Genomic DNA, 24,026 nt, shown 5'->3' on the forward strand with positions numbered 1-24,026 from the left:
GGTATATGTCTAGAACTTTTACACTTCTTCTGGTTTGTAGAATTTGTTGAAATATTTTGGGTATGACTCCCGAGTTTCCCATCACGCCAGATGGTGTTCTCCCAAGCAGAACCAGACAAGATTTTCCCGCAAGGTTTCCTTTGGCTGCTTGGCTTTCAGGGTCAGGCTGCCTCATGACCTCAGCAACTTGACTCCAGTGTGAAGGTTTAAACGTTTTTCATCTTACAGACTGTTATAATTAGTCTTGACCGGTTAAATAGACAGGGCCTAGAATCAATCACCTAGGACAGCTATGCATGTACCTATGCCCCCCGGTATACCTATGTGGGATTATCTTGATCAGGATAATAGAAGGGCTTAGACCCTCCCTAAAACCCAGCAGCCTTATTTTCTGGGCTTGGGGTCCTGGACTGAATAAAAATGAGAAAGTGAGCTGAGCATAAGCGTTCATCTCCCTCTGCTTCCTGACGTCGGATACAACGTGAGAAGCAGCTTGATACTTTGGGCTGGATAAGCCTTCGCATGCTGAAAGCAGAGATTAATGAGAAATCTGGGGGGAAATCTGGGGAGAGTCTGGAAGACAAGACTGTTGAGAGGTGGTTGGTGGAGGCTGTGTGATGAGGTTTCAGATATTTCAGAAGGAAATAAAAACACTACTGGGAACTGGGATGGGTCATCAGTGTAAAGTTTCGGCAACACTGACTTCATTCTGTTCATTCCTAAGAATTTGAGTTTGGTTGAATTTAAAGTTTAGGGGTTGATTTTCTTGCTGACGTAGCAGAGTATACAGATTGTAGCATGGTCGCTTTTTACTGTGTTCACCTGGTTGTGTAGCGAAAAAGAGAAAACGATTTGGGCAGAAAGATGTAAAAATGTGCATTCTGCCATGCAGGAAAAGATCTTGAACGTGCCACACTTTGCTTCTTGGATATTAGCAGCATGGGACAGCAGGGATGCATTTCAGAAGCTCCAACTGCAGCCCCTCCTCGCCCCCACCACACTGGTTCAGCAGGAGTGCTAGTCCAGGACTGGACATCTTGGCAGGTTCCCAGTGTGCCACCATGAAACCAGGACTGTGAACAGGGCTGTACTGAAAGGACCGAGTCACCAATAACCAGGTTCTGGTTTATCATCCTGCCCACCGGAATCCCCAAATTCAGGTCTGTGGGTCCACAGGCGAGTGAGCCCAATGATGAAGGTGGCTGAAAGTGGGTGTTTGAAAGAAAGGAGTTGTCACAGGGTGAAGACAAACACTGCATCCCCTGTGGGAGGTAAGAGCTTCCCATGTACCTGTGATTGACAGTAGAAATAACAGCTGGTTCATTTGTGCTGTGCCTGATTAAAGTTGTTTTATAGCAAAACTCAGATAAACTGCTTCTGGGGGAAATTTATCTAAAAGATAAAGATGCTCTGAAAGCAACATAAGTGAAATATGATGGTGTATTTTTCTAAAATTTTGATATTAAATAATAATACAATATAAGTCACTGAAAATTTTGGTTTTATTTACACAAAACCATAATAGCAAGAAGTGCATAAACTAAGCAGTATTTTTAACAAGGCAAAGATTTCCATGTGCACCTAGTACCTCACAAAGGTCCAAAAGAGAAAACTCAACATTGTTAAATGAAGTGAAGCTTTCGCTGGGGTCTATAGGCTCAGTTCCGAGAGTTCTGAGGGGAGGTGGTCTTCTGGGGGTCACTATCTCACACTCTAAACCTCTCCTCTCCAGAGCCACAGGGAGAGCTGGGGGCTGACTGCAAGATTGGCCATGACCCGGCCCTTTAATGCAGCCTTGTCTCCATCTATGGAACCATGATTCTAATATTAGCATGGTTGTGGGGATCTGGTTCCATGTCTAAGTTCTCTATGTGTTTTCTCTACAACGCTCCAAGCCTTCTTTTCCTCTTTGTGCTGAAACTGAAGCGAATACACCAGCAGCCTCAGTAGCCCTTCCTTGCGTCTGTCCTGTGCCTTGGACTCTGGTAATGGCTTCAAATGCATTGCTTTCCTCATCCTTGTGGGATTCAGAGATTTGAGAGGAGTCTAGGCTTCTTCTAGTTCCATAAAGAGAAGCAAAGTAGTGAGTGGAAACCTTGGATTCTATTTGCACTGTGTGTTTTACCTGTAAAGTGTCGGTGCTCACAGGTGTTTGGGCAGACATTGCCAAGTCAGGGCTCAACAGACAGCACCAAGGAGTCCTGCTGGCCAGTGGGATGCTGTTGACTGTGTGGATCCATCAGCATGGAGATGTATTTAACCTTCACTGTCTGGACTGTGTCCAATCACATACATGTCCAAGGATACCTACTGCTGGACACTCCAATACTGAAAGGCAGTTCCTTCTTTCTGAGCAACTAACAGATTAGTAGTATCTTATAATTCAGTGTTTAATTGATAAAAACCCTTAACCTTGTTCATTTCTGCTACAAACTCTTGTTTCCAATTGATTCTCAAGCTCAACCTTTCTCAATGAGCCTTCTGTTTCTGGTTATTTTTTCCTGAGTCCAGTCATCCTCTGCCATGCTGCCTCAGGGATCTCTAATGATTTCTCCCAGGCAAGCCATTACCTTGGAACTTCAGACAAGATTGTGTGCTTTTTGCTAACCATATAAGGCCAGCTGCATTCTCAGCTAGTCTGCGGGTGGACTGAGATTGCTTGGCATTTGAAGGGTCCTTCTAGCCAGATCTCAGATTGTGTGCTTGTGCGTGTGCATGCATGCATGTGTGTGTGTGTGTGATATGTATTTGTAAGTATCTGTGTATGTGTGCATATGTGTGTGGAGGACACAAGACAATGTCAAGTGTGTTCCTTAATTTCCCTCTGCCTTTATTCTGAAGCATGTTTTCTTACTGACCCTAGAGTTCACTGGGCATCTGAACTCGGTTTTACATGAGTGGCAAAAATTTTATCATTTGTATCATTTCCCCAGTCCCAACTTCAAGTTGTTACCTATTCCTTCCTCCATTTGAGGGACTTTTTCAAAACACAGAGGCCTCAGAGATGCCCTCACAACCATGTACTGAGTCCACTCCATTAGCAATGAGGCGCCCATCTCCATGGGTCCCTGATAATATTGAAAGAAAGATACACCAGGACCCCAGTAAAGATAAACTTCTCTCAGCATGTTGTTGAGGCCAACAGTCAAGGGGTGGGTGGCAATAGTAAGATTCCAGAGTGCAATCGTGGCCCTGGCCCTTGGCACACACCTGCTTCTGAGGAATGAATGGGAGATGAGCTTACAACTGCCTTGCTCCCCTGCCGACTGGACAGCTGCTGAGGCTGCTTCTGCCTCCTTCACTGGTGTCAGCAGGAAGGCAGACCAGCCTTTGCCCTTGCTCGTGACCTTGAGACTTCAACTGCCACATGTTACAAGGCGTGTTACAAGGAAGGGGGGGTCTTTGAAACAGTGTTACATCTTGTTTATGCACACAAATGTGAGCCTGTGCTCTTGGGTACTGGCACACAAGCATACATGCACAAACATACTCATGGCGTGGCCCACTCCTTGGATGCTCCAGCCAACTCTTATACCTTCAGCAGCAGGCAGAACTCAGTTCTCGGTATCATCCTGACGGATGTGGGGGCGGGGAGCTGCTAGGCAATGGGGTGTTAATGAGTTGCCAGCTCAGAATGACATTAGGGGCCCTGAGGATGGTGGCTCAGTACCTCTCAGGTGCTCAGAACAGCTCGCTTCCCCCTATGCTGGGCAAGGGCTGTGCCTGGCGGATTTTCTTTCACTCATCCCCCCCGCAAAGTGGTATTAAAAGTTGGCACTTAATGATAATGAATTGAATTGTCCTCATCTAAAGTGGACTGAGTGACAGAATGCTGGAAACCAAGAGATCCCCGACCTGGTGAAGAAAACAAAAGTAATTGGATCATACAAAGAAAATAAGATAAACCTTCACTGAAATTACAGTGACAGGCTGTGATTAACGAGCTGGCGGAGGAGCAAGCAGCGTGCAGCGCTTGGTGCCACGGGGCCGGCTGCCAGGTGTGACTGCTGCTTCCTTTCCTGAGGGACTTCCACTTGCTTTTCAGATCAAGGTACAGAACAGCACCTTGATTTTCCAGAGAGCCCTTCTCCCTTTTCTCTTTCTTTCTTTCTTTCTTTCTTTCTTTCTTTCTTTCTTTCTTTCTTTCTTTCTTTCTTTCTTTCTTTCCGTCTTCCTTCCTTCCTTCCTTCCTTCCTTCCTTCCTTCCTTTCTTTCTTTCTTTCTTTCTTTCTTTCTTTCTTTCTTTCTTTCTTTCTTTCTTATTTTGTCCCTCCCTCCCCCTCCCCTACCTCTCTCTCTCTCATCAAGTTTGCACCATGGTTGATGGAATTAGGATTTCTGGGGTGGGAATTCACTTTTCGTCTTGTCCTCAGGACTGAGTTTCTGATTAGGTGCCGGTGAGCTGGCAGAACACAGAATACCCATACTTGGTGCCCCACCGTCTCTTCAGTAGTCTCAACTGCTGTCCCTGGGAGTCTGGATTTTCTATGATGGCCACAGATTATAGCACAGATGCCCTGCACATTTAAGGTATCATACAGGAAAGGACCTTGTTGGTAAACTTTTAGTAGGTGAACCCCTTTATGCTTGCTATTCTCCAGTCTTAGAGAATAATCCCACAGGAGTAAAACCCCCTGTTTGACGATGCCCACTGGCACAGGTGCCTCCTCAGGCAGCCATAAATCTTTCAAAAATTCCCCAAGGCTCTTATTTTGTTCTAGGTCCATGTGAACTGGAGGTGCTGACCCAGCTGTCTTTCTCTCTTGTGGTCCTCTATGAGGACGTGGTCCATTTGTCCATCACATGATCCATCTCTCAAGGCAGAGCAAGGAGAGGTTCTGCTCTGATCAGGGCACAGATGAGAAGCAGGAGTGTCTGGGGACAGGCATGGGGCTCTACCCTATGCCTACAGACAGCCCTGGGTAAAGTTTACATCTGTTCTCCAACCACATCTCTGAGCCTTCTTTACAGGAGAGTCAGCATTGTCACCCAGACAATACTTGGCCTCCTGCTGGGAATTCTTCACTTTCCTCTCACAGTCCTGCAGTTCACCCAGCTCCCCACACCCAGGGATGCTCTCAGCCACCAGGGCAGCAGCTGCTGGACAGCTCCTTCCTCTAGACTTGGCCCTTCAGGCACTATTGGGTGACTTTATGAAAGCCTACCCTTCTCCCCTACTTAGAACATGTTGCTGAGCTGTGAATCCCATTGCCTTGATGGATCTCAAATCTGGTCTAGCTATTCTGTTATGTCCTTCGGATGGGAACTGCTTCCTGACAGTGTCACTCAGCCACTCTGTTTCCTACAGCTGTCCGCAGCACGTCAGGGGATGACCGCTCCCGGCTCTGCTCTCTGTCACACTCTGTAACTCCCACCGTCTGTCCATCTGTCACACCCTTGTTATTTCTGGTTGTAATTATTTGCTTGCAAACTGTGACTTCTTTATGGTCCAACCGGAGTCTGCTGCACGTTACTGTGGATACTACGGCTAGCCCAAGGTCCATCATACACTGTATCCACTAAAATTCGACTGGATAAATGTGGTCTGAGTTGGATCCATGTCGGACTGGGCTCTCTTTGATATCTTTGTGTCTTAAGCATCTATTGCTTGGCATTAAGCATAGGTTGGCTGAAGGAGATAAAGAAGGGTGTCATGAATGAATCAACAAATAAATGATGAGCAAAGATAAGCCTCAACAGGAAACTCCTAAGGTCTGTCCCCCTTCCTGAAGGAGGAACAGCGCCCCCTCTGTGGTTCTGGGTCAGGAGCATTGACTTCTGCTTGTCTTTCACAGGCTGGTCCAGGCCTGTTGCTGGCCTGTTTACCCATTCCTGTACACCATTAAGCCACTTTTCCTGTCTAGAAACTCAAGAAGCCCCACTCTCTTCTGAGCTTGAGTTTCCTTTTTCCCACAAATGCTGGCTCTTCCTCTTCCAGGACATTCATAAGGTGGCTTTTGCTTTCTCTGTTTCCTGAAGATGAAGCCTGTGTTCAAATCATGCTGTCTGTCCATCCACAGTCATCCATCCAGAGACCTGGTTCCCAGGAGGGCAGGGTAGGTGTCTCTCACTGCCCGTGTCCACCCACTGGACCAGCATTACAGCTTCTAATACCTGCATAGACAAGCCAAGCTTGGGACTGACTGATCAGTGTGGGTGGGAGACTGTTATGGCTCCAGAGTAGTTTCCATATTTCCTTCCTGTTCTGGTTCATATGGTGAGCTTTGCTTTGTCTCTCATGCAGTTTTTTGGAGGTTTTTTTTTTTTTGTTTGTTTGTTTTGTGTACACATTAGGCCTAGCTTAGGAGAAAGTGGGAGGCAGGGGCAGAGGACAGGTCTATGTCTGACTCTTTTGCATGTCTGGTTTCCAAACTTGCTAGTGAATACAGGTGTCACCAGCAGTTGCAGAGGCTACACCAGCTCAAAAAAATCTCCTGGAAATACATTTCTTAGAGGTATTCCCAGGTTGGTCATGGAAACACATTTCTTAGAGGTGTTCCCAGGTTGGTCATGGAAACACATTTCTTAGAGGTGTTCCCAGGTTGGTCATGGATACACATTTCTTAGAGGTGTCCCCAGTTTGGTCACTAGGTAGTGGGATACATTGTCCAGAGTTCAGCAGCGCAGGCCATTCAGCGTCTGATCCACCATGTGTAGCCCCTGTGGGCAGTGACTCAGAGACAAGACAGTGAGATCAGAGAAGGCAGGGAATCCTGCACCTGAACGTCCAGCTCCTACTTGAATATGGCTTCAGTGCAAAGCCCTCTGTGTATTGCTATGGGGTGTCCCAGCCCCAGAAAAAAAGGGCATTCCTTTTGGGGTTGGTGTCTGTGTACTCGGTGTTATCAGCCGTGGTTAACTGAGAGGCCAGGACAATGTAAATGGGACATGTCGCAGTATCTGCCAATGTCCTACCTAGCTCATTAACGTAGACCTTACATATAAGTCATTTTCCAAAGGTGCAGAATTAAATGCAACTTATTGCTTTTTAAAACACCAGGGTATATGAGCTCTAAACAGGGGCTTTCACTGAAGTGTTTCTGGGAACAATACCCTTCCAGATCAGAAACCTGGAGGTCTTTATGTATAGAGGAGACAGACGATGGTCAGGGTGCCAGCATATTAACCACCAAACCATGAACACCACTTCATTACTGCTTATTCTCCGAGAAGCAAGTGAGGTTGATTTGATTAATTTGGGGTGGTGCTGGTGATGAAACCAGGACCTACCTCACACATGTAGACTCTCTACTGAGCTCCAGTCCCAGCAGGGAGATACCTCTGATACATTCCCCCCCCCCCCGTGGTCCTAGTTGTGTGTCCAGCTGCATTGAGGACTTTTGGCTACGTAAAATATTTCAAAGTACATGAGCCACTCCGAGCATAAGCACTTGGGCTATTGGCGGCCTTGCCCAAGAAGACCATGCTGACTGCCTCAACAAGTTAACTTTGTAGTAAATTATGTGTGGAACTGTAGCTCCGGCGCTAATGATCATACATCTAAGTACCAGCTTATTTATGCATAATTTGCTACCATTGTGCTCAGGCTTACTTAGAGACTCATGAATCAGCCACAGGCTTCATTTCTCATTGTCTTCCCGCCCTCACAAGGTCGGCAGTGCTGTGTGCTCACCCTCGGGCAGCCAGCAGACCTGCCTTCTGGATGGATCGTGGACCACGCCAAGAATCAGAGGTGAACCTTGTTCCTACTGGAAGGACAGTGACAGAATTCCCTGTGTGGCAGGCACCCATGACACAGGGCTTCTGTCTATATGATCATGGCAGGTTCCAAAATAAGAAACCACACAGATGCACGCAGTAAGGAGCAGTATCGGAAACCAGGGATGGATCCGGTCCTGGAGGGAGGGACCAGACAGTCAGTTGTATCACCAAAATCTTCAACTTTCTAGCCTGTCATGTCCCAGGGTTCCTGCCAGGATCCTGAAGTCTAAATCCTGTGAGAACCCTAAAGAAACTGTCACACAAGATGCCTTCATCTCTAGTCACAGATGGAAAACAACCCCCACAGAATATGCTATGGATGCCCCTTGCTATTGACGCCATCTTCTGTGGAGAAGCCAGGGTAGAGCAGAAACTTCCAGAAAGTTCTCTGGGAAACAGCTCCTTGCTCCCCAAGTTCTCCGAACCAGATTGGTTCATTGTTGACAACAAATTTAGTTGTTTTAGGCTCCTGGGCAAGTGACTGCTCTATTGATGTCCTTCCCTGAATGGTAAGCCTGTATCTCCGCAGCCCTCAGGTGATAAAGACCCCCCCACACACACACACACACATCTCCACTATGCATCCACTGTGCCTGCCCAGGTGCCCTGGCTGTCTGCAGGGAACTCTGCGCTCTGTAGCCCAGTCTAGTCACTGGATGGAGACAGTCTTACCTTAGTTGAACTGCGTGTGATGTGGTGACAATGCAGCACAGACTCGGGAGCTTCAAAATCAGGAGTTAAGGAAGCCGAGTCCAAGGATAAGGCATGGGAAGGGCTAGTTTCTGACAAAGCTCATTTTCCTGTCTTATAGTATATAATATGGAAGGGCATGTATAGGTTACTGGAAAACGCTATGCCATTTAACGTAAGAGACTTGAGCATATGAGGCTCTCAGTACCTCTGTCACACTGAAACCATGTCCACATTGATGCGGGGAACATTCATGTCACTATATGATCTTAAACTGAGGTCATTATTGGACCCATGTGATATTTCACCAGCCAGATTAGTGTCTCCCATGGCATCCCCAAGGAGGCTCTGAAACAGGGCCGCTCTTGGGGAACTGAGTTGCATACAGATCTGGCTAGGATAGATCATTCTCAGTGTGATGTTGGGTAAACAGCTGGCTCATGAGCTCTGCTGGGAGAAAGAAACCTACTTTAGAGGTTTGGTGAAAATTACCCAGTAATGGACACGGCCGCTCTCCGATGTTACAGAAACTTGTGCTTGGGAAGTCACAGTGGAGTCTGAGTTCAGCTTTCATGTTGTACATGCTGATCTGAGCCTCCATCAGTGTCCCTAACAGAGATGGGTCCGCAGAGGCCATGCTGCAGGGGACACTGGCTGCTCTGTAAGCAGGTGCCGTGGGCAGAGCGCTGCAAGGACATGGTGGAGGACACAGCATCTCGCTCAGGAGGCAGGTGCCTCAGCTCCCACCTGAAGGTCACCTGTCCTCCACCCTGCAGCTCCTCCAGGTGTTGCCGGGGCTGTAACATCTGGCAGCAAAGCATGCGTGGATGCCATCCATCCATTGTTCTGCGGGCTGCCCGCGGAGCCATGATGAGAGGGCATTTGCTAGACGGGAGGGCTAGCACAAAGGGGCAGACCGCGCCAGCACCAATCACCCCGAGTTGACAACAAGCTTGCTAATCAGTATGGTAGTATGCTGCCCTCCAAGGGCCGGGCCCTTCTTGTCATTCTGTCTCCCATTTCCTTGCATTCTTCCCACTTAAAGTGCTGTGGTGCTCTGGGAATCTTCCTCACACCTCGGTCGGGGCTGTGGCTCTCGTCCTGCGGCAAGCACCCAGAAAGCATAGCCAGACCTGGGTGGAGTGGCCGCCAACAGCATCTGCTGACTCTCAGTGGGTTGCACACTTGCCTCCATTACTCTCTCTTCTTCCTGTCTTCTCAGCAGGACTCCAGCATCGTATGTGTGCCAGACCTGGCTATTCTGGCTCTGCGTGGGGCCAGCGTGGCTACTCACACAGACAGGCGGCAGCCACAGCACGAGGAAGGAAGCTGCAGAACCTGGCTGGGCCCTGTAGCCTTTCTGAGAATCTGTTGTTCTGTCTTTTCAACACCTCAGAGGTTGTCATCTGTACCCATGAATAGGATGTCCCCACCGTAACAGCTGTCTTGTCCGTCTTTCATCTTCCAGTTTGTCTTCCAATGAAGCCATTCTCCCTGTTGGATATCTTTGTGCCCACCCCAGTAATGGCAACTAGAAGTCCTCTCAGGCAGGCCTCTGCTGTGGGAGGTTTTTATTTTATTTTATCTTTTTTATTTTTATAAACTAGTCTTTTGGTCTGCTATGTTGGGCATAACACTTCCTCTTCCCTTTATTGGTCCTTAGGTCTTGCCATCTTGAATTTTCTGGGCTTCTCTTCTTAGCAGCCTTGAGGCTGAACTGATTTTTCTCAGAACATGGCCTCAGACAAGGCTTTGGGGGGGGGGTCTCACAGGACCCAGGTGCAGAGGCACAGGCCATGGTGAGAGAAGGGTTCTGCTGCTTCTGTGATCTTCAGAATGGAGATCCCATGAGAGGAGAACCTATGGCCCCTGGAACAGAGGTGCACAATGGAGGGAGAACCCTGCTCAGGATGGGGCCTGCACCTCCTTGGGCATCTGAGAATCCCATGTTGCTGTTCTAGGCAAGGACTGACAAGCCAGCCTTCACACCTCAACCTCTGAGAGTGAAACACTGTCACAGCACAAAGAACAGCGACTGTTCTTGAGATGATAGTTTCTAGGAAGCGGGATGCCAAGTTGGGGGTGTCTCCCCAAGTGCAGGTCTGTGCTCTGGAAGGTTGTCTATGTAAGGTTGGCAGTTTGGATTGTTGCTCCTCAGACTGCTGTCTTCCTGGAGGTAAGGGTCCAAAGGGTTCTGTCAAGACAGAGTGGGCTGCCCCAGTGTCTATAAGAAAGCTAACAGACCCTTGAGTAACCTGACTTAATTTGGATGTGTTGGTAGGCTTTCTGACTGTCTCTTTTAATCCTCCCGACAGTGTTTGATGAAAAGTGTCCAATGCTACCTTACCTCCATTGGTGTTCAAATCCAGACTGGGAAGGTTTACTCTGCCTGGGTCTCTATGTCTGGAAGTGTCCTGCCACTCAGTGTCAGGGATAAATTTTACTTTCCAGCCATACTCGGTCTTGCTTTCATAAACAGGTGACCAGAATTTTTTGGCAATCATTCTAAGGCTGCTTGTGTGTATAAAAAACAGTATCCAACACACTGATAAAAGTCTGTATCTTCTCCAAAGAGGAAGGGCTTGAATCTTCTCGTTAAATCACTTGTGGGGAAGAGGATTTAAATCATGAACAAGAATGGGGGTCCCCTTCTTGTCTGTAATGATATCCCCTTGCCTCTCTCAAGGGAAGAATTGACGATGGCCTCACAGCCTCAGATGAGCCTGTCTGACCTCCGCATAGGCAGAGTCACTTCACATGTGCAGGGAGAGAAGGGCCCAGGTGTAGAAGTCAGCTTCCTGGCCTCCCCTCTGGGGAGAACCGTTCACTCTGACTCCTCTCGCATTTCCCATTGGTAAAGTTGGAGCATGAAAAAGGAGAATGCCCATTTCTTTGGGTGTAGTGGGAAGAACCTGAGGTACTTTTGGTTTCTCTAAGCTTTCTAGCAGGACCAAGAGGGTCCTGACTTCCAAGAACAAAGCACGAATTTTCAACCATGAAGGTAGATGAAGGACAAGTTAGTAAATGGTTGGCACAGGGGAACTGATGGGGCTGATCGGGAGAGGCAGTTACAACATTCCAGACATCCCTGATTGCCTGAGCATCTAAAGATCATTCAGGTGGCCATCCCACGTCAAAAGAGGGCCACTCAAGTTCAGAAAGAGTGCAGAGTCTTGTGGATTCCTGGAGGTTTCTCTGGTGCTAGGTTTCTCCCTAATCCCAAATGCCCCCCATCAAGATGTCTTTGTCTTTACTCTCCTCCCCCATCCTGCCTCCAACCTGCCTCCCACACCCAGCCTGCCCAACCCACTCCCTCAAGTTCCCACCCCTCCATCCCCGCTGTCCTTTTCCTAGTTTATCTAGGAGCCCTTTTCTATTTTCATCTCCCAGAAAAATCTATGCATCCGACTGTGAGCCCTCCTTGTCATCTGGCTTCTCTGGGGCTGTGTTTTGTAGGGTGGTTATCCTATAAACTTTACTACTAATAATCACTTTTGAGTGAGTACATACTATTTTTTTCTTTCTTGAGTTCTCAACTGCTAGAAGTAAGGCTCAAGTTCACTGAGTTCCACATACATGATGAGGTATTATGTGTCTGTCATGTTTTATCCTTGGACAGAACTTTCTATGGCACTATGTTTTGCTTTTTTTAAACAAAAGATTATATCTCTTGCTTTGGGTTCTCAGAAGGCTACGTAGATGACTTGGCACACAGTTGAAAAAAATACACAGAATAAAATGTAACATAAGGTGTACCTAGGACTTTAAGATAAATCATTGATCTTTAAAATGAACACTTTATAGACACAAACAGGTAGATCCATTCCAATTAACTGCTAGAAGTAGCAAGATTAGGTCACTATCACTATGATGATAGTTCTCATATCAAATGTAAATCTGTAATATTATTGTAGGTATCTAGATATCTTCATACAAATACACTTCTCAGCTTAGCAGGGAACAGGTCCAGAATGTCTCTTCGCATTCAACTGTATTATTGTTATGTCCCTCCTGAACTCTCTGCTTTTTGGTTCTGATGAAAGCAGCTGAAATATGAAGAAGGTTTTTTTTGGGGGGGGGGTATTTTTCTACCATTGTTTTACATTCATTATTTTCACCTTTATTAGCCTTGCTGGATTGAACTCAGATCCCTGAAGGTTTTATAATAACAGAAGCAATCACCGCTCTGCTGTTTCCCAGACCTTTCTCTCTTTCACCCCACATGTAGACACACACACACAGGTTCCCAGAGGATTGAGCTCTCTGCACAGGGTCCTTCCGTGGTTGTCTGGAGTCTTCATGTCTGTGGGGTCCTGGGGTTTATTGACACAGTGGTGTGAAGGATGTGAAAAGTTCTGGAGGAAGCGAAGAAGTCTGACTCTTGCCTGGTGCTATCCTAAGCTGGCCACCCACCTCTGCCCACATCAGCTCACTGGTATCATTCAATCTCTACCTCACAAACCTGTGCATTCTGATTGCAAGGGACTGAGTGGACCCCGCAATGCCTCTCTGTGGCAGAAAAGCCAGGGTGTGCAGGACAGCTGGGAAGACTTCTGGGCATCATGAGGGCTCAGATTTCAGATTCTAAGAGTGATCCCTGTTGGTTCAGAAGAACCCTCTGCCATGGAGTGTGGCCCTCTCAGTCCTGTGTCAATCAGGACATGGCTTTTATTGAGCTTCTTTATTTTTATCTTTCACCAACATAAATATGGACTCAGAGTTTGAGGACAAGTGTGTTGACCAAGGGGAAGGTCTAGGGATCTCTGTTCAGCTAAGACTGATTATTCCAGGATGTCCTCCCCTGTGACCCATTCTTACTGGCACTGTTCATTTTCCTTCTAGCCCAGGATTCCTTAATGGCTGAGGCCCAGGGCTCCAGAGTGAACCGCACAGCCCAGCTGCAGCATTGTGTTTTCCAGGTCACACTGAAAAGCTTCATTAGTGGTATAACACGTCAAAACTAGTCACTTAAGAATGTAAACAGCCCCAGAAACAGAACCAAGCCGGCATCCTGCCATCTGTTCCCTGTGCCGTTTGCTGTCCTCACCGTGGGCACTGATTTCCTTGCTCTCAGATGAGAGGGAGCCTTCATCAGCTCGCTGTCCCCAAGTAGCACACATTGGCGATGTCAACAGCTTGCTCTGATGCTGGGGGGCCCAGGGCTCTGAGTAGGTTGGGAATGGTGGCAGCAGCAGCTGGCGTGGTGTGAGACCCACTCCCAAGCTCTGCTTCTCTCTCTCCCTTTCTCTCTTTCTTTCCTCTTTCCTTCCCTCCCTTTCTCCCTCTCTCTCTCCCCCCTCCTTCCCTCCTCCCTTTTCCCCCCCTCTCTCTCATACGCACAAATCAAACTGTAAACTGTGTCTCATTATTAACAATGACACAGTGTACAGCCAGATTTCTCACTTTTGCAGCCTAGGACAAGGGACTTATGTCTCTCCTCTTCCTTCCTAACTCGTATTACCCAGATCTTTATGACAGGTACACCTTGGGGAGTACCGAGGGAAGCCACACCACCTTCCTGGGACTCACGTTTGTCACTAGAGGAGATTTTACTTTGCATTGATCTGATGAGCAATTTATTCATCAGCCCTGCTCTACATTCATAAACTGTGGGATTGCCCCAAACCTGAGCAGGGATCCCAAATTTTTACCACCACAGAACACAAAGAAAGCTACCAAGGAGCCTATGGGCCTCCATGCCAGCTAACACAGATGGGCAAGAAGACTGCCTTTGTGGGGGAGTAGCCTCATGTCTGGTACATGGAGCTCAGCCTCCTAAGAGCTCAGGAGCTGGCTTTGATTCTGTTGTTTGGTTTGCTAGGCTGTAGCAGTATTGGGGATTCCCCACCCAGCTATGGCATAAAGCCCTGCACCTTTCTCTAGTTTACACCGGTACTCAGAAGTGGGTACATCCACTGCTCTGATCATCCTTTCTAGAAACAGGAGACAAAACCACATTCAGCCTGGCTGCAAGCATCTCTACCTCTCTAGCCCTTTCCCAATGGCGTCTCAGTGGCAGGATGACACTCTTCTCTCTCCATCCTCAGATGACTGTGCCCACAGTGAATCTTGTCACCAATATCCACGCTCTTCTTAATGCTACTTCCTCTACCAATGTCTGCCCAAGCTGGAATAGTCTCCAACCTTGGCTTAGGGACCCCTTATTCCTTGGCTCACCTCCTTCTTTCCCTATGCAGCTGCTGTCCATGTAACATAAGGCCTGTGTAAAAAAATGACAAAGGATGCCCAGGCATCCCATCGACATCTGCCTAGCACTTCCTGAATGTCCACTCCCTCAGAAGGAAAGCCTCCCCACTCACTGTAACCTCATGCCCTGCCAGAATGGCCCTGGGGCTGCAGGACCACACAGTCCATGAAGCTGCTGTTTCTCTTTGAGCCCCAGCAGCTGCTCTGCTGCACACTCCACCCTGGGGCATTTGCATGCTCCCTCTTCTTCCAGGAGCTCTGCCCTAAGTTGTACCAAATCTCACTGGTGTGCTTCTCTGTCCTGCTTTATGATCAACCCAAACCCTGGCCCTTCTGACTCCTCTAATATATGAGTCACGGATCGAGAAAAATCTCTCCCCGCTTGGGTCACTGCACAGACCCATGACTTTGGAGAAGTCCTACCCTCAGCAGGTTTGATAAATGAAGCCTCCACTCACTGCATGGAGACAGTGCCCTGTTTGGTTCCTGAGCAGACAGCAGACACCAGGCATTTCCATGGAAAGATGGTCCCTAGTCGATAGTCACAGAATAAGGTCATGGCCTCCTAGGAACCTCCTTGGGCCATGGCGCCCCCACCCCTTAGGTCAGTGGCTACAGTTTAGTTGCTCCTGTCGGTGGAGAAGAGTAACTGGAAGCAAGAAGAACATGTTGGCAAGACCCATGTGTTTGTGCACAGAGGGAGTAAAAGTTTGTGTTAGTTGCCAACCTCGTAGACTCTTGAACCTCCTGGCAGATGGGTCTCCAGGCATACCTGTGGAGGATTATCTTGGTTACCATAACTGATGTTGTAATATCCACCTACTGTGGGTGATGCCATTCCCTGCTGATACCTGGACCATAGAAGTGGAGAAAGGAATAAGTGTGAGTATTCATCTGTCTCTGTCCCCTGACTGGATGCCATGTGACCAGGGGCCTTTGGACAGAGGTGTCTAGGCCTGTGTCTGTTGCTTTTTTCCCATGGCTTCCTGGGAGACTGGATCAGTGGGGATGATCCGAGGCATATCGGAGGTGACATACAGAGTGGGGACTCCCTTGAGGGTTACAGTTACCTCCCCTACCTCTTTTGGTTCCAATACCTCATGCAGAATGAAGCCATGGTTAGCACAGACAATATTTTGTTGTACTTAAGCAGCTCCCAGCCATAAGTGAGCTTCATATTAAGGTCATCTTGACCTTTGCAACTCAGGGAAGGCACTAGTGCCACATCACAGAGCACTAGAGACATAAATGGGATAATATAATCAAAAATGCTCTCACTAACTCTGGTCAGCAACAAAATCAGCACTCAATAAAGGGATAGTTGTTACTGTGTCAAACATCTCAGACAAACCAAGCGCACGTTTCTCTGTTAGTCTCCCGGAGACCCAAGTCACAGTAGCATGTCCCCCAGGATATCAGCCCACAGGACATGCCTGCCATGCCTTCACATTTTCCACCTGCTCACATGGCTCTCCAAGGTTGAAAGTCGAACAGATGCAGAAACGAACAGAGCCTACAAGGATGAAACCGCCCGTGTGCTGTGTGCCTCTCCGGGCTCCTGTCCTTTCCTGATCACTGAGGTCAGCTGCATGAGAGCTGACCACTTCGTTGTGGTTTTTTTTCTCATCCTTTATGTTTAATATTTTAACTTACAGTTACTATCAGTGTTGTTTAAAGAAAGTGAAAGCATTAAGACATCGGCACCTTAAGACACAAATTTACACGTTTCCTCTGTGACATCAATAAATATATCAGTGTTTTTATTTTTTTTATTTATGTGTGTGCAAGGGTTTGCCTGCTCATTTGTATGTTCACCAGATGCAAGTAGTACCAGAACCTTAGTCTTCTGCAAGAAGAGACACTGTTCTTAGCTGCTGAACCCACTCTCCAGTCTCAGTGATATTATTTTAAAATAAATATACACATGACATAAGCTCAGGGAGAGAGGAGTCAAAACCCTGTTCTTGGAGGCCATTGCACAAAGTATTATTAAAAATAATGTTGTATGTCCCTTGATGTAGAGAATTGGCCTGCTTTCCTCAATGCTATTTGCAGAGCTGCAAAGAAAGATAGCCCCTTCCCTTGTTGTATGTCCCTCCAGAAAAGTCTCTATCCTCCAGTGTCTACAGGCAACCCTGAGGCTACCTGCACCTTGTTTAATGTAGAGGGAAGACAGGGTTTGCCCTGCTCAATGATGGAGCAGAAAGCCCCACACCCAAAGCCAGCTGTTGCACATCTGAAAGAGTCCCAAGAAAGGAAGCCTAGTGTCTTCCACACATGGTCAGCCCGAAGCCTCAGCCCCACTGGCCAGACTTGAGAAAGTGGCCCATCACTCCTCCACCACTGTGCCTGATGCTCTGGACAGAAGTGGCAAACATCCCCACCACCCCATCCACCTGTGCCCGGGGTTCCTGAGCCCTCCCCTCCAGGCGCTATTGCAGAGGATGAGGTGCCAATCAGGTTATCATTAAACTTTTGATCTATGGTGGGGAATGGTCTCTAATTGTGTGCTTAGCGCACAGGCTGTGGTGAGGAAGCAATACACAAACAGTTTGTTATGGCTTTAGGGCTATGGGGCTGGAGCTTGGGCAGCTATGGTTTCTATTATGTAAGTGCAGAGCCATCCTTGTGATGCAGACAGACATGCACCCAGCTGAAAGCAGCGAGGGCCTCGGTGGGTGGACGCCGTCTCCAGCTTCCTCAGAGGGAAAAGGCAGATGTGCCAGCAGTGGATCAGCTGTTGGGATAATTATACTCAATAAGACATGGCAGGCTCCATCCCAGTCTAGTTGTGGGTTTTCGGTGAACTCTCAGAGGGGGTCCTGCTGACGCTTAATTGTGCCTTAGAGCGAGAAGTGGGGAGCTCTGTCAGCTTAACTTACAGCAAGATTGGAAAGCCTGTGTCTTAACTTACAGGAGGACTGGAAACAGAGGGTCTCAGCTGAAACCATTCCTTCAAACAGAGCCTCAGGGGGAGCACCGTCCTTGTATGGGAATGCTAAGGAAAAGCAGAGCTGCTAGCTCCCCTGTGCAGCCTCCCTCTCTCGCCTCGCCCTCCATCCCTCCTCCTCTTCCTCCTCACACCATCCTCTATTGTAACTATAAACCCAGTATTTTGGTTTTGGTTCCAACTACTGAATATGTACTCAGGAACTAAGAAGCCTTTTAGAGGGCTGAGCATATGGCTCACCTACACGCTTACTTCACAAATCTGGGACTTGAGTTTGACCTGCAGAACATGCATTAAAAGCCAGTGTAGCACACATTTGTCATTGTGGTGTTAAAGAGGTGGAAAAGGAAAAGGAGGATCCCAGGGGCTCCCTGGCTAACCAGTCTGGCCTGCTTGGTGAACTCCAGGTCAGAGAAAGATTCTGTGTTAAACCTTAAATAAAAGAGGTGACAACATGGTTCAGCTGGCAAACGCTTGCTGTGCAAGCTTCATCTGAGTCTGAGCCCCACTCAAGGGAAAGGAGAGAAGCCACTCCTAATAGTTGTTCTCTGACCTGCATGACACACATGCATCCACAAGCATATACATGCACACACACACACACAAACAAACAATAATGAATGTTTAAAGAATTTGAAAAGTTTGACACTGCCTGAGGAATGACACTAGAGCTTCCCTTTCCCTTTCTTATAAAACACATGGCTTCCAACTTCTTTATTGTCAACTTGACTGAATTTAACCTTAACTAAGAAAAGAAAAGAACAAAAATAAAAATCCAAACGTTGGGTGTTCTTGTAAGATATTTTTCAGAAAGTTCTAAATGAGGGGGAAGATTCACCCTAAATGTGGGTCACCATCTGTGGTTTGGAGTCTCAGATAGAATAAAAAGAAGAAAGCCGGCTGCGTACCCGCCTCTCTCTCTCTCTCTCTCTCTCTCTCTCTCTCTCTCTCTCTCTCTCTCTCTCTCTCTGCTTCCTGACTGTGGATGGGATGTGACTGGCTGCTGAGATTCCTCTACCTTGGTGGCCTGTGTCCCCAAACTATAACCCAGAATAAACATCTCTGTCCTTGTTCCTTTTGTCAGATATTATTGTCACCACAATGAAAAACAGCAACAGAACTAGAAAAACAGTACCAAGAAGTGGGGCTGTTGATGTAATAAGACTGACTGTGGGTTTCGCAGACTCTGGAACTGGTCTGAGGGAGGAATATAAAAGTTGTTTGGGATGTTGGGTAAGCCCTTATATCTAAGTACAGCTTAACAGAACACTGCAGTGGGAGTCTGAAAGACTAGAATGTTGATAGAAACATAAAGTGGGGGCCTGGATTCATGATGTTTCAGAAAGGAACAAAGACAGCTTCAGGAACTGGGCTAGAGGTCATTCTGTGATACTCTGGTGAAGAACCTGGCTTCATGATACCCGAGCCCTGAGAACCTGGATGAGGTTGAATATGAAAGGAATGCATTGATGTGCTCAGTGAAATCTGAGGATGGTGAACACTGTAGGTCCACGGTGAGAAAGAGTAAAAGGTGTTGCAGAAAGCTATGAAAACTGTGGAGTTTCGTGAGGAAAGAACTGTGAAAGAGTTGACCCTGGAGGCTCACAAGGTAGGCTTGGCAGTCTAAATGTAGCAGACAGCAGAGACAACTGAGGAGAAAGAACATGCTCTACACTGGGACAACAGAAAAGATGTCCCAAGGATGAGAGGCCCTGCATGACAAAAGATCTACTTGTCAAAAAACAAACTTATTTGACAGGGTGTCTGAACTGAGACTATGTTAGACGGGGTTCTCAAGAGCAACTATCTGAGAAAGTGTCCCCCCAGGGTGAGAGCACAGAGGCTGAAATAATCGTGGTCCAGGGTCTGCAGGCTCTCTTGAGCTGGCCTCAAAACTTGAAAGTGTCATCAACATTGTAGTGATTTTTGTAGGCACAAAAGACACAGGACTGAGGAGTCAGAGTCTTGAGTCAAGGTTCTGGAGAGCCTCTTAGGACAGAAATTGTGTGATAGAAAAAGTCTGGGCAAAGAGGCACTGAGAATCTAGTGCGTGAAGCTGTGGAGGGGACATCTGTGGATGTTGGAAACACCATAGCCATGGGATGCCTGTCTCAGACAACTGCAGGCAGGCAGTGGAGTTGCCTGAGACCGAGGTCTGAGCGCTGTAAATGGTACAGCTGGAAGAGTAGGGCTAATCAAGCTAGCCAGGCTCACATGATTTCGTGATTTCTAGATGCCTGACATGGAGGTGCAGGGTTTTGTATCTGCCTGGTTGGGTTTTGTTTTTGCTTTGGTCCAATCTCTCCTTGCTGTACCTCCATTCTCCCTTTTGGAATAGGAATGTTTACCGTGTACCACTGTATGTTAGGAGCATGTAACTTGCCTTATGTACAGGGGTTCAAAGTAAAGAGATTGCCTGAGTTTTAAGAGAAACCCTGCACATAGACATTTGAAAAACTTTGAAACTGAAAGATAGTGGGGACTGTTGAAATTGATTTGGTGCGTGTTGTTTTATGAGATGATTATGAACTTATGTGGACAAGGGTGGAGATGCGAAGGGTAATTTTTATTGTCGTGTTGGGGGCAGTCAAAGCCAGCATTGAAATGCTCATCCAGGCATATCAGTGAGGGAATTTTTAGACCAGTTTAACTGAGGTGCCAAGACTTATCCTATTTAACTGTGGACATCATCCCATGGATTGGGGTTTCAGACTGAATCAAAAGAAGAAGAGCTGAACACTGGCACCCATCTCTGTTTCCTGGCTGTGGATGCTTTGTGGTCATCTGTCTCAGACTCCTGATGAACTGTCTCCTCAAACTAAGTAGGAATAAACCTTCTTTCTTAAGGTAGCTTTGTTACAACAGTGGAGAAAAGTCGTTAGGATACCTAGCATGCTAAACGGCCTATATTCTTTCAATCCCCAAGTATCAAAATGAAAAAAAAAAAGAATAAACAAACAAAACCCCCATCAAACTACAAAGCAGGATAAATACCAAAAAAGCAAAAAACACAACAGGGGCTGCAGCAATGGCTCAGCATTTAAGAGCACTTGTTACTGTTGACGAGGACTAGGGTTCAGTTTCTGGGACCCACACTGGCAGCTCCAGTGCCCTCTTCTGGCCTCCATGGGCACCAGTCACACACACAGTATATTTACATATGCACAGGCAAAATACTCATATAAAAATCAAAAATAAATAAATAGAAAATAAACAACAACAAAACCCAAACTCCATATAGAGGCATATCGTGGTCAAACCACAAAACTGAAGATAGAGAGAAATCCTCACAGGATGGTAGAAGGACAGAGAGAAGAGAATAAAGTTGGAGGATGAAAGAATTGGGGGGGGGGCAGGAAAAGATGTGGGAAGAGGACAGGGTGAGGAGTAGGAGACGAACCTCACCTTCTAGGGATGTGGTGAGTTATGTCACACTTCTGTCAGAAGCCAAGAGGCTGTGCCAGTACGAAGAGCCAGACGAGGTGAAGGAGATAACAGCAAATGGCGCAGCCCAGAGCCCAGTGCGCAGCACAGCTGTGGTTTACAGGAAGAGAAAGACAAGTCTTCAACAGAGTGGAATAGGAAGTTTCCTACCAGCGGGCCCACACTTGCGAAGCATACAATCTCTTCAGGGAGAAGGAAAATGACCCATATCTGAAACCCAGGGCCCACAGAGCAGGGCAGCAGAGAAAGAGCGAATTGTTCACGTTCTTCTTCTCATCATGGGAGAGGTGTAAGATGGATCAGTGATGAATAAGCTGAGGGAGCAGGCTGATGGAACCCCAGAGGCCTCCAGACCCAGCATGTGGGCGCAGAACCCCCACACCACCTCAGGAACAGCAAGCTATGCTGAAGTATGGTTATTTAACAAAAGAGACCTTGAGCAAGGTCTGGGATGGCAGGAAGTGGTTCTTAAATGATTAAGAGAAGAGCCTAAGTCTGACCATCTGAGGTATGGTGCTGTCCGTCTTCTGGATACAGCAGGGAGGTCAGGGGAGCAAAGCCAAATATAGAGAAGCCTGCAAGGAAGGCCACCCGTAGACAGCATGCCTCACAGTATGTCACACTGTCCTTGAGCAGTGTACAAAGGAGAGAAAGACTGCTTTCAGAATAAATGAGAGAAATATCAAGTAAGTGGTGACCATATGAAATCCACTTTAAATGTAAAGACTTAACTTGAGATTAAAGAAATGGATTAAGATTCCATCCATAACATTCTGTAAACAAGATGCGCTGTGCACTTCTTTAATCTCAGCTCTAGGGAGGTGGAGGTAGAAGGCTCAAACAGCCAAGGCCATTTTTTTTAAAAAAATTATTACATAGAGAGTTCAAAGCCAGCCTGAGATAAATGAGATCCTGTCTCAAAACAGCAAAACAAAACAAAGCAAAACAAAAAAGGGTGCCAGGCAGGTGGCTCAGGACACAAGAATGCTTGCTCCCAAGTCAAAGAAAGCACACATGGTTGGAGGAGATAACAACCCCATCCCACATTTGCATGCAGGCGTACACACACACTCTCATGTGTGAAGGGGTGTGTGCAAGCACACATGTATGTGTGTGTGTATGTGTGACTTTGTGTACATCATGTATGTGCATGTGCCATCAGAAGTCAGAAGAGGATTTCAGATGCTCTGGAACTGGAGTTACAGATGATTGTGAGCTACCATGTGGGGTGCTGGTAACCAGACCCAAGTCCTCTGTAAGAACAGCTAGTGCACTCAGCTGCTGGGTCACCTCTCCAGTTCCTATTGCTTTTCTTTTTAATGACAACAATCATGACAGGTGAGAGGTCCTCTCATGTTACTTTTGACTACTCATATTTCATTCATTAGTGATTCTAAACACCTCTGCATGCATCTATCTCTTGGTCAATATTATTTTTATGCTTTAAGGTCTTTATTTTTTCTCTCTCCCTTCTTTCATTCTGCTGTTTAGTAAATGAATAATAAAAAGGATTTTAAAAGCAAGCAGTAAATGTTGACAAGAGTGGAGAGCTGGAACTCTTACAGCTGTGGAAAGGAACCTTAAAGTCAGCCATCCACCTGAGCCACCTTGCCTCCGAGCAGTTCATTTGCCTATGAGGAAGATTTACTGTTCAGCTGTCTATGGGAAGAAAGGACCAATATTAATAGTGTTGAGGGGTCATCACTATGTGCATTATACAGGGTGACTGAAGGTTACCTGCCATTCTAGATGTTTCTGTTTGCCACTTCTGAAGATGCCCATCTCTCCCAAAGGTCATCACTGTCCTGAGATCACGTGCATACTTTGGCTTTGTCATAAGATACACAATGTAGGTACAAAGTTGAGAGGACAAGGCTCTGTGTCTAACCCATGGTCAGTTTCCTCTGTGATCAAGCATCCTGTCTATCCAGAAGGAGAAAGAGAGGGGGAGAGAGAGAGAGAGAGAGAGAGAGAGAGAGAGAGAGAGAGAGAGAGAGAGAGGTGGAGGGGGGAGACAGAGAGACAGAGAAGAGAGAGAGCAGTTCCTCATAGAAGTAAAAACACTACATCCTCACCCCCAGGAGAGTAATCCATGGACCAACTGGGCAGGGCTGATGCCAATGAGGTGGACCATATCTTGAGTCACCTGCACTGCAGATAGCCCACCTCGAAGTAGACACCACTTCAAATGTGACTTTAGAAAAACTAACAAAACTTTTACATTTAAATCTAACCCTTTGAGTAGGAGCCACAATGCAATGTATAGAAATACGTCCTATAAGACATAGGATACATAACATGTTATATGAAATAGACTATTGTATCCTAGGTACTGTGGAATTATTTGATGTGTGACTGATTAATGCTGAATACAGCATACAATATACCATGTAAAATAAAGTTGAATGTAACTATATATGAATATGAGTAGTTTAAAAATATTTACTTTTATTGTTGTTTTTTAAAACAGAGTTTCTCTGTGTAACTTTGATTGTCCTGGAACTCACTCTGTAGATGAGGTTGAACGCCTGGGTGCTGGTATGACAGGCCTGTGCTACCACTGCCTGGCTACGTATTCATTTTTATTAATATGTATGTGTGTACATGTGTACCTACATGAACTTATGTGACCCATTTGTGTGCAGCTGCCCTTGGAGGCCAGAAGAGTGTGTCAGATCTCAGCCGAACCGGGGTTACAGGCAGTTGTCAGCCTATGGGTGATGGGAATTGAGCTAGGATCCTCTACAAGAGCAGGAACTGATCACCGAGCCATCTCTCCAGTCCAATGTCAGCATTTTAAAAATCTAGTTCTTGTCGCCTGATTTCTCCTGGAGTTCTTGATCTGGGTCATAATTTATGCATAACTAACAAGAGCTATTTTTAAAAATCTCATTGTATAACATTGTTATCGGGCTTTATTGTACATATATGTGCAGATGTTTGAGGGTGTCTCCACACTCTCTGGGAGTTGCCCATCCTCAGCCAGACTCTGTGCATTGCCTGTCGTGTTAAC

The sequence above is a fragment of the Alexandromys fortis genome, unplaced genomic scaffold (assembly GCF_014885135.2).
Source record: "Alexandromys fortis isolate MF-2015 unplaced genomic scaffold, M_Fortis_MF-2015_v1.1 scaffold_50, whole genome shotgun sequence".
Classification (NCBI taxonomy): Eukaryota; Metazoa; Chordata; class Mammalia; order Rodentia; family Cricetidae; genus Alexandromys; species Alexandromys fortis.